This window comes from Schistocerca cancellata, chromosome 6 (assembly GCF_023864275.1).
Source record: "Schistocerca cancellata isolate TAMUIC-IGC-003103 chromosome 6, iqSchCanc2.1, whole genome shotgun sequence".
Lineage (NCBI taxonomy): Eukaryota > Metazoa > Arthropoda > Insecta > Orthoptera > Acrididae > Schistocerca > Schistocerca cancellata.
Window position 1 is genome coordinate 39977968 of NC_064631.1, and position 12484 is coordinate 39990451.

Consider the following 12484-nt stretch of genomic DNA (forward strand, 5'->3'; position numbering starts at 1 on the left):
TACAAAAAATGAACGCTAGTATGACGAAAGAGAATACACACATAACAAAACAGTATCAGGAATTGGAACAGGATAATTAGGCTATTGAGACACAGATCCAACAGGATAATCAGGCTATTAAGACACAGATCCAACAGGTTAAAATCCAGATGGAAGAAGGGATCGCTAGAATTGATAGTCAGATCACTCAGATAAACAAAGTCGCGAAAGAATTTAGAGAAAGAATTCAGGTAATAACACAAGGTCAGCAGCAATTACGCACTGACGTGGACAAGGTCCAATTGAACATCGTACACGTTGACAAAAAGGTGGAACGTTTTACGAAAAAAGCCACTCGAACAGCAATACAAATTTCCGAAGAACAAGCAATTCAAAGTAAGGCCACAAAGGTTGCACTGAAAAAATATGATCAGCGGATCAATAAAATAGAACTTAAAAACAAAGATCAGTTTGAAAAGCCTCGAACAGAGTTGATACAAACTATGGAAGAAAAGATCGAGACCGATTACACCTGTAGCGAACTGGCACGTTAAGCATTAATTCAGTACACGAACACGCGCCGTCTAAGGAAGTTCAAGTAGAACCAAGGCTAGACGTAACACTCGCGCAGAAATCGAAACAGAAAACCCCGAAAGTAATACATGACGTGCCACAGGACCAGGCACAGTATCTAGAAAAACGGAACACATACATTCAGCCGATACCAATCGAAAGACAGGGAACTGAACCAGTAAATCCAATGACACAACATAATAGCAGCACAGGTACTATACCGCAGCGACGAGAGTAGAAACAGACGAACAACACTTTTGTTCAGCAATGATACGATATGACGCGGATATGAGCCAGGAAATTGAGATTAGGCAGACAGGCAGTAGATTACCAGAGAATAAACACGACGACACAAGCAGTGGCAGATTATTTGAGTCCATGAATCAGCCACAAACCGGATTTATGAGTAGATATGATGCAGACCACTTCCTTACAGTTAGAAAATTTCAACATTTCAAGGAAGAAGGCGGTAGCTTGCATGCACGCACATTTATCGATCAGTTTCAAGTAGGCTTACCAAACCACTGGAGCGTAGCTCACAAACTTGACTTCATTTGTGCACACATGTCAGGGACAGTAGCAGAAGTGATGCAAAAGATCGCGGCTACCTGCACGTCTTACCTACAATTCAGAACAGCATTTCTCGAAAGATATCGGCCTAAGGAGGCGCAAAACAAAATTAAATACGAGTTACTTCAGATGTCACCATATGAAAACTCAGGGGAGAAAAGCGTGGTAAAATTCTTTGATACAATGGACAAAAAGAATCAATGCCTAGACAAACCACACAGAAACGGAGAGCTGATACGTCTATGTAGAATGAAATTACCGGTAAAGTATCAACAGGCGACAGTAGGAAAAAATGAAAATACCGAAGAATTCAAAGAGGTTTTAAGGGAACTTGAATTTATGTTTAAAGAAGACGAGGTGAAAGATAAAAAGAAAGGAAAGGGAACAGCAAAAGGAGAGGACTAGGAACGAATATTCCAATGATAATAATCGTAATCCTAACACCAATAATTTCAGGCAATTTAACAGACTAGGACAGTGGCACAATGGAGACAATTGGCATAGAAACGATAACCAGAATAATTGGTACCGAAATAGGAACGGTAATGGACACACATACAGCGGCGGATATGGGTTTAGGAATCAAAATGCCAACGGTCAAGGGTACTTTGAAAGAGGTCACGATGTTAGAAACAGCAACTGGCGAGACCAGGGCGCGAATAATTACCGAGGAAATTATGGTCCACAGAGACAAGAACAACACAGCAATGGAAAACCAGAAGTAGAAATTAGGCCACCAAATCCTGAAAAACGTAAAGATTGACGGGAAAATCCGGAAGAGGTTAGGCAAACTGACGTCCACTCATTAAAATAATCAGAAAAGGACATTCATGTTTTGGAGGTAGCTAGATCGAAATTAGAAAAAACTTAAAATAGCCAAAATTCAGACAAACAGGGACTTACGAACATTTCCGATAAAGAGTCAGCACCAGGTACACTTGAATTACGCTACATACCCTGGGAAAACAGCATAGAATGGGAAAATTCTGAAAGTGAGGATGAACTGCCACCACTTCCGTGTATGAAAGAATTAAGCGATGAATAATTGTTAACCGGACTTAGAAATATATTTGACGAGAAGCATGTAAATGAACGCTATAAAACAGAGTAGAGTATCCTACATAAAAACAAAACATAGACGCCACGAACACAAAAGATGTATAATGTATACAACATGGGTGACTATGAGGAGATAGAGAGAGAGTACATTCTGGAATGTTTGGAAATGAAGGAAAAGGAGAGACAGGAGCTCGAAAACAGACGAAAAGACGTAGATAGGTCGCAAATGGTTTTGCTCACGGAGTTAACACCAAGGCAAACACAAATACAAAGGGAAGGTACAATTATCCACAAGTTAAGCTAGGAATCTATAGCAGAGGATTTGATGCAAGAAAAGGAAATCGTAACATCCACAATTATAGAACCCATATTAAAGATAAACATTGGTGAAATCACGACACAAGCAATCATAGATAGTGGGAGTCAAGTGACGGCTATATCAGAAAGCCTATTTGAAAGGTGCAATAGGGAGAAAGAATTGCTGATTTTAAGGACAAAAAGGATGAAAAGTTTTTGGAGCCTTAGGAAAAAATGCAACAGAGGTGAAATACGAAACACGTCTTTCATTCAATTGCCAAGGTTACGAGTTTGAAAACAATTTTATAATCATACCAAAACTTACGGCTGATATGATAATCGGTGTAGATTTCATTAATGAGCGTAAGGTTCACATTTGCATACCACAAGGCTTCGTAACAATAGATGATGTAATACTATATTTTATTCAAACTTTGAACGATGAAAAAGAACAGGGAAAAGTAAAGTAATTGCATGTAAGTCAAGAAGGAAATGAAATAGAGGAGGAGAGACACTCTAGATGTAAGTTTGAGGAAAACCTTGACCCACTCCCACCAGAAATAATAGAAGAAATTCATCAAGAGATTAGTAAGAAGATAGAGGAAATAGATGATATTTCGCGTCACGATAAAAAAAATGTAGAAAACATATTGAGATCACATGCGGTGGTATTTGCACCAAAGACAGGTAGCATTAAAGGTTTTCAATACATATTTGAGGTCAAAGATGATAAACCCTTTTGTGTTCCACCTTGTTCCATACCATATAGTTATCGAGAGCAAGTATTTCTTGAAATCAGAAAAATGCTGGATGATGACATAATTGAACCCGCCAAGTCACCATATAATTCACCCTTACACGTTGTAAGTAAGAAGGATGGAAACATACGTTTGGTACTCGATTCAAGACAAATTAATACAATTATAATTTTGGAAACAGATAGACCAAAGAAATTGGAAGAGTTGATTCAGAAGTTTCATGGAGTACAGATTTTTTCATCCATCGATTTGCGTTCAAGTTTTTGGCAAATATAATTGGAGCCTTCATGTCGAAAATACACAGCCTTTATTGTCTTTGATCGTTGCTACCAATTCAAACGTTTACCATTTGGCCTCAAAATTTCGTCAGCTGGCTTTATTCGCGGTCTGAATTCTATACTGAATTTCGACATACTTCAGAAAATTACTTACTATGTGGACGACGTTCTTGTGGCGTACGCAACTTGGGCAGAACATAATTATATACTGGATAATTTACTACAAATTATGGAAAAACATGGGGTCACCGTCAACATTACTAAATCGCCTTTTGGAAAATCAGAAATTAAATTTTTTAGGACATAACATATCTGCAAAAGGTATAACGCCAGACGAGAAGCAGATAGACGCTATTCGTAAAATTCCTACTCCCTACAACAAGAAAAGCCTAAAGGGTTGATAAATTTTTACAAAAAATTTATATGGATAGACACACTTGCAGCACCTAGACTGTGTGCACTGACAGGAAAAAACACACCTTGGATATGGGATAAACAAACAGATGAAGAATTTCATAAGCTGAAGGAGGCATTGAATAATGCTCCAATTTTATCACACCCAGATTTAAGTCAGGAGTTCTGTCTAGTAACTGATAGTGCAAAGACCGGGCTAGGGGTGGTACTATTTCAACAAATTGAGGAAAACGGTAAGAAAATACATAAAACAATAGCCTTTGCAAGTAGAGTGGTATCGAAAGCAGAAAAGAATTATTCTATAACAGAATTGGAAGCTCTAGCCATAGTATGGGCATTTCAAAAATATCGACATTTTCTGTTTGGCTGAAAAACGCAAGTATACACAGACCATACAGCATTAGAGTTTTTAATTTCCTCCAAATTAACCCACGGACGTTTGGTAAGATGGATGCAAGTACGGCAGGAGTATGACTTTTCAATCACATACATACCAGGACCTGAAAATATTCTGGCCGATGCATTGTCTCGTTCACCACAGAGAATGGCAAAGGACCAGAAAATCAACATTGAAGATGAAGGACGGACTATCCATTATCTAAAAAACGTACCATTCGAAAATTTTATCACAAACGCTTTAAAAAATTTATTTGGCGAACAAAACAAAGATCAGACCCTCCTCAAGATTAAACACCAACTTACCGATAAAACCAACACAGAAATTAGAAAAAATTACATAGTAAAAGATAACATCCTATTTTTCAGACGTAATAATGATACTGCACAATGATTAGCATGCATCCATGACGAAGTTATTAATAAATACACTTGGTATACCCACTTTAGCAGTGGATATTTTGGACCCAAGAAATGCTATCTAAAAATGCAACAAACAGTACACTTCCCAAATATGGAGCGACGTATTCGACGCGTTCTTAAAAGTTGTAAAAAATGCATACAGTCAAAACATGTGACATATCAGACCAGACCCCATATGTTTCCAATTATCCCTGATAAATTAACACAGATTGCTGCAACCGATATTTATGGTCCCATTCCACGAACAAGGAAAGGCTTCACCTACTTATTTGTTGTAATTGAACTAGCATAAATACACTACACTTATACCCTTAAAGAAAAGCACTGGATTTACAATTAGTAAAGCGCTTCAAAAGGACTTTATACAACAAGTTGGGAGAGTGAAAAGAATCATCTGAGATAATGGGCCCCAATACAGTTCAGTGTATTGGAAAAACACATTAGACAAATTAAAAATCAAACCCAACTTTATTTCCAAATAGAAACCAAGTGGCCGAACTTACCATGAAATATTTGGGAACAATTTGTACACTATTTTGTAGAAAGAACCATTGTACTTAGGACCTATATCTACGAGACACCACATAGTACCACGAGTTATCCACCAATTGCAGTAGTAGTAGTAGTAGTAGTAGTAGTTGTTGTTGTTGTCTTCAGTCCTGAGACTGCAATATCATTACACTTGGAATACCCACTTTAGCAGTGGACATTTTGGAACCAAGAAATGATATCTAAAAATGCTACTCTATCCTGTGCAAGCTTCTTCATCTCCCAGTACTTACTGCAACCTACATCCTTCTGAATCTGCTTAGTGTATTCATCTCTTGGTCTCCCTCTACGATTTTTACCCTCCACGCTGCCCTCCAACGCTAAATTTGTGATCCCTTGATGCCTCAGAACATGTCCTATCAACCGGTCCCTTCTTGTCAAGTTGTGCCACAAACTCCTCTTCTCCCCAATTCTATTCAATACCTCCTCATTAGTTATGTGATCTACCCATCTAATCTTCAGCATTCTTCTGTAGCACCACATTTCGAAAGCTTGTATTCTCTTCTTGTCTAAACTATTTATCGTCCATGTTTCACATCCATACATGGCTACACTCCATACAAATACTTTCAGAAACGACTTCCTGACACTTAAATCTATACTCGATGTTAACAAATTTCTCTCCTTCAGAAACGCTTTCCTTGCCATTGCCAGTCTACATTTTATATCCTCTCTATATCGATCATGATCAGTTATTTTGCTCCCCAAATAGCAAAATTCCTTTACTACTTTAAGCGTCTTATTTCCTAATCTTATTCCTGCAGCATCACCCGACTTAATTCGACTACATTCCATAATCATCGTTTTGCTTTTGTTGATGTTCATCTTACACCCTCTTTTCAAGACACTGTCCGTTCCGTTCAACTGCTCTTCCAAGTCCTTTGCTGTCTCTGACAGAATTACAATGTCATCGGCGAACCTCAAAGTTTTTATTTCTTCTCCATGGATTTTAATACCTACTCCAAATTTTTCTTTTGTTTCCTTTACTGCTTGCTCAATATACAGATTGAATAACATCGGGGAGAGGCTACAACCCTGTCTCACTCCCTTCCCAACCGCTGCTTCCCTTTCATGCCCCTCGACTCTTATAACTGCCATCTGGTAGCCTTTCGCTCCCTGTATTTTACCCCTGCCACCTTCAGAATTTGAAAGAGAGTATTCCAGTCAACATTGTCAAAAGCTTTCTCTAAGTCTACAAATGCTAGAAATGTAGGTTTGCCTTTCCTTAATCTACTTTCTAAGAAAAGTCGTAAGGTAAGTATTGCCTCACGTGTTCCGACATTTCTGCGGAATCCAAACTGATCTTCACCGAGGTCTGCTTCTACCAGTTTTTCCATTCGTCTGTAAAGAATTCGCGTTAGTATTTTGCAGCTGTGACTTATTAAACTGTTAGTTCGCTAATTTTCACATCTGTCAACACCTGCTTTCTTTGGGATTGGAATTATTATATTCTTCTTGAAATCTGAGGGTATTTCACCTGTCTCATACATCTTGCTCACCAGATGGTAGAGTTTTGTCAGGACTGGCTCTCCCAAGGCCGTCAGTAGTTCCAATGGAATGTTGTCTACCCCCGGGGCCTTGTTTGGACTCAGGTCTTTCAGTGGTCTGTCAAACTCTACACGCAGTATCGTATCTCCCACTTCATCTTCATCCTCATCCTCTTCCATTTCCATAATATTGTCCTCAAGTACATCGGCCTTGTATAGACCCTCTATATACTCCTTCTACCTTTCTGCTTTCCCTTCTTTGCTTAAAACTGGGCTTTCATCTGAGCTCTTGATATTCATACAAGTGGCTCTCTTTTCTCCAAAGGTGTCTTTAATTTTGCTGTAGGCAGTATCTACCTTACCCCTAGTGAGATAAGCCTCTACATCCTTACATTTGTCCTCTAGCCATCCCTGCTTAGCCATTTTGCACTTCCTGTCGATCTCATTTTTGAGATGTTTGTATTCCTTTTTGCCCGCTTCACTTACAGCACTTTTATATTTCCTCCTTTCATCAATTAAATTCAATATTTCTTCCGTTACCCAAGGATTTCTACTAGCCCTCATCTTTTTACCTACTTGATCCTCTGCTGCCTTCACTACTTCATCCCTCAGAGCTACCCATTCTTCTTCTACTGTATTTCTTTCCCCCATTCCTGTCAATTGTTCCCTTATGCTCTCCGTGAAACTCTGTACAACCTCTGGTTCTTTCAGTTTATCCAGGTCCCATCTTCTTAAATTCCCACCTTTTTGCAGTTTCTTTAGTTTTAACCTACAGTTCATAACCAATAGATTGTGGTCAGAGTCCATATCTTCCCCTGGAAATGTCTTACAGTTTAAAACCTGGTTCCTAAATCTCTGTCTTACCATTATATAATCTATCTGAAACCTGTCACTATCTGAATAATTTCTTTTATTTCATCATACATTTCTTCAATTTCTTCGTCATCTGCAGAGGTAGTTGGCATATAAACTTGAACTACTGTAGTAGGCATGGGCTTCGTGTCTATCTTGGCCACAATAATGCGTTCACTATGCTGTTTGCAGTAGCTTACCCTCACTCCTATATTCCTATTCATTATTAAACCAACTCCTGCAATACCCCTATTTGATTTTGTATTTATAACTCTGTATTCACGTGACCAGAAGTCTTGTTTCTCCTGCCACCGAACTTCACTAATTCCCACTATATCTAACTTCAACCTATCCATTTCCCTTTTTAAATTTTCTAACCTACGTGCCCGATTAAGGGATCTGACATTCCACGCTCCGATCTGTAGAAAGCCAGTTTTCTTTCTCCTGATAACAAAGTCCTCCTAAGTAGTCCCCGCCAGGAGATCCGAATGGGGGACTATTTTACCTCCGGAATATTTTACCCAAGAGGACGCCATGATCATTTAACCATACAGTAAAGCTGCATGCCCTCGGGAAAAATTACGGCTGTATTTTCCCCTTGCTTTCAGCCGTTCGCAGTACAAGCACAGCAAGGCCGTTTTGGTTAGTGTTGCAAGGCCAGATCAGTCAATCATCCAGACTGTTGCCCCTGCAACTACTGATAAGGCTGCTGCCCCTCTTCAGGAACCACACGTTTGTCTGAGCACTCAACAGATACCCCTCCGTTGTGGTTGCACCTACGGTACGGCCATCTGTATCGCTGAGGCACGCAAGCCTCCCCATCAACGGCAAGGTCCATGGTTAATGGGGGTAGGCCTATGACAGTATTAAAGAATATAGATCCACCATAAAAAATAAAAATAAAAGAAATCATTAAATTTCCAGTTATTCTCCGAAAGCAACATAAACAAATCGTCGCCTCTGCCCAACAAAACATTCGCTCAGCAACAATGAGACGTAAGAACACTCAAGACAAATCTAACACAAAGAAACGCTTCACACTGGGCCAAAAGCTATTTGTAAAAACTCATTACCTTTTATATAAGAGTCAAAATAAATGCAGAAATTTTTTGCAATCTATAAAGGGCCAATGATAATTTCCAGGATCTCTCACGAAAATGCCGTACAGCTAACGAACCCAAAAACAGGCAAAAGTATTGGCATCTACCACGTGAGCCACCTAAAAGAATGTGAATGAAAGAAATGGTAAAAGACAAGAAAGGCAAAGAGACAGAGGGGCAATCGCAAATCGTGTACTAACCACTAAATCAAAAAATAAAGTAAGAATCAACAAAATAACGCATTAATTAAAAGAAAAAGAGACAATACACACTAACATTCTCTTGTAGTATCAAGTACACTACAACATGCACACAAACAATAAATGGTACATAACAATTAAAAGAATGAAGACGTGGTAGGCTATAAAAATGATATATGCTTTAAGTAAATTATCATATCAGAAATGAATAATCATTTTCTCCAGTTTTATAAACATTGCATTGTATAGAGTCAAAATCTCTTGTTGTTTATATAAAACAAAACATTGTAAAAATTTTCTCTACACGAAAAAAGGGACATCGCCACCAACACCAGTCACGAGCTGCCTTAACACCAAATGGTTCGAGATAGCGACGGAGAGGGTACAGACGTGTTGAGAAAGCACTTAGGGCAATAACAACATGAAGACCAACGCCACACTGGAAATGCAGGTTGCAACCAGGTTGGACTTCAGGAGGACAACACGCAGTACGGACATTTCATATGTCACGACACTGCTACACAATGGAAGAGCATGGGGAGAATCATAATATGATGAGACGAAAATGAAAGTACAAAAAATTACTAAGATCTACAAACTCATCAAGTAACATTTGGAAAGGCAGTCAGATCCTACAAATCCTATATCACTCCTACACTAAAATTCACATATTCCTAACCCAAGAAGAACAGAAGAATGCAAGAAAGAAGAGACATACAGAAGATGCAAATGAAGAAGGGCAGAAGACAGCAAGATACCTTTCTCTCCTATCCTACAAAGCAAATTGCTACAAACGTCTTTCCATGAACTTTGAGGCATGGCAACTACTACAACCACCTCTCCAAAAATAAACCTCGAATCGTCAGACAATACAAGCGAACTGCAAACGGAATATTAAGTAGTACCAACCAACATTATCTAGAAATAGATTCAGCAAAGTGAACAGTATTCTCCCTAGCACATCATCAAATTGCCATACCGAACCAGATGTGAAGTACCAAGACGTCACAGCCCAATATTGGGTGACGATCGTCAGTAGTCAACTACCATCATCTAACTGCCATACCGTTCCAGGTGTGACAGCAAAGGAGTACCAAGACATCACTGTTTATGCAGTAAACCACAGTCATCATCATCGGTTAAAAGTACCACTCCATGATGACAATGTCAACAAGTAAGACCCGGCTAGAGTGCTTCTCTCATACAAATGAGTTGATGCCTTCCAGTATTTCAGTGGGGATCATTGAGCACAGAAACCGACGCAGCACAAAACGAAAAGACTGATAAAACACAAATGTAGAGTTAAAAAGTGATATATTTGTAAAAACATTTTTCCTGTTTTGTAAAAGTAATTATTTTATGATATATGTAAAGCCCATAATGTGATAGAGACCTTAAAATATTATGTAAAGAAAATTAATTAGTATAAGTAGATAATCTCAAAAATCCCTGTAAAGCCAAGTTAGATTTTTATATAAAAAAGGTTTTGGTTAATCATCGGTTGGAAGAGGATAGAATAAAGAAAAAACACTTCTTCACTCTTAAAACAGTGACATGAGAAAAATAATGCCTAAGTTAATAAAACAAAGTCACACAACAGAGCTTTTGTGAACATTCAAGCTAAGCTTAACTAAATAAAAGACATAACCACACTAAAACATGATACACTGTACACTAACGAGTTTAGAAAAATTAATATTGTAAAAACAATTTTTGGAGATGAAAAAGAAAAACAGAGGCATATACTGGCAACGATACAGAATAACAACCTTTGTAATGTCTATATTTGCCTAACAACAAAACATAAATTGTAGAATTAAAAAATAAAAACAATAGCTATAAAGAAATCATTAGAAACAATTATTAAGAATGGCTGAGAAAAGTTTATTGGAAAATCTAAAAGAACAATTTTTGCCTGACTTTGTCAATGTTTTCCTCGGCATTGACAAACCCCAGACAAAAATTTTGTCAGAAGGAGGTAAGTATGTAAGACGTTGTGGTCTCCTGAGCTTCAGCGCTTACATATTCCGCCCTCACAATCATATTCCGCACCTCGAGACGCTTCATTCGAACCCAAACTCGATAAGATAAAGTCAATGTTATATGAATTCACGTAAACGATATGCAAAGAACTAGTAAATCGCAAGTGCACACCGAGATTGAAATACTCGAAGCTGGCGTACACACACACATTCAAGACACAACGGTCACAAAAACCTTTAGTTTGGGAGAGGCAAACCGCATGCCAGGAGGCCGGTCCCTTCAGAGGATGAGTCAACCTATCTAGGTCGGCCGGCGACCGCCTGTAGATCAGACAGCGTTTGCCCGAGTGAAAGGAAGAACGACCCCATGTTCGGCTTCAAAGTAAATTCCACTACATTGTGTGGGTGCGCCCACCCAATGCATTCTTTACGAACATAGCACGCACTTTCAGAGGTTTTCACAGGGAGACAGCAAACGCCAAACGGCGATGCTACAGATTTACGGATTGTTTGCCTTAAACGAAACGTCATTCTCCCGTTTTAGAAGAGCGAGGCTGATTGGCAGACGATATTCCTGATGCCTTGAGCTGAAGGAGTACTGGAAGAGACCAAAAGATATACCCCTTCACGTTTGGCATGGAGGGGGGCTGTTCCGTTGTCGCTCTTGGTGCGAGAACATGTAATGAGAGCATGTGCGCTCGTATGTGTACTCAAAGAATAAGGAACAAGTCTCTCCTCAGTACTTTACTGGGAGAGCACCTCTGTCGAGAGCAAATCGGAGTGCGACTCTATATGGAGTCCTTGCGATTAAGCGTTGTTCACTGTGTTGGCCATCACATTTATTGTGTGGTGTGAACAGACAGACATCTTGCAGGAGCCACAGGGTAAAGGGTACATCTCAGATTAATCCGTTGCACAGAATGACAGTATAGCACCCACACGCTCACAACATTACTAACACCGACGAGCAGTATGGTTGTGGTGGTCCTGGTCACCTTGTCTATTTTGTGATATCACATGACCGAGGTCATTTTCTTTGATCTAGATTCTGGCGCACTTTGCTTAAATCATATGGTGCAGGTCATTAACCTCTCCTTGACCATGACTTCAACCTTAAACACAATATGTAATCAAATCCCTGCTCTCTCCCCGCCCTCACCTCTCCTCCTCCCCTCCTCTCGTCCTTCCAGCAATCACATCGTAGTATGAAAACAAAACAACCAATCAAAATCAACGATGGTGGAACTAGGCTAATTGTGCTAGTGGGAAAATAAAAAACGGTCAGACCCCGTTTTGGATTATGTAATAACTGTGAGGTTACAAGCACACACCTTTCTTTGATGAAGCCATCAAGAGATGTCTACGGGAAATCAGAGAATTGGTGGGAAATTTAGAAACAAATTAAAGGTGGTGGTGGCAAACTTAAACTTATGCATACATACACATACAACTACTTAAAAAAGCGCTCAAAGTTATGAGAATGCTCTATTTTGCATCATATATATATATATATATATATATATATATATATATATATATATATATATATATTCATTTCCCTAGCCGA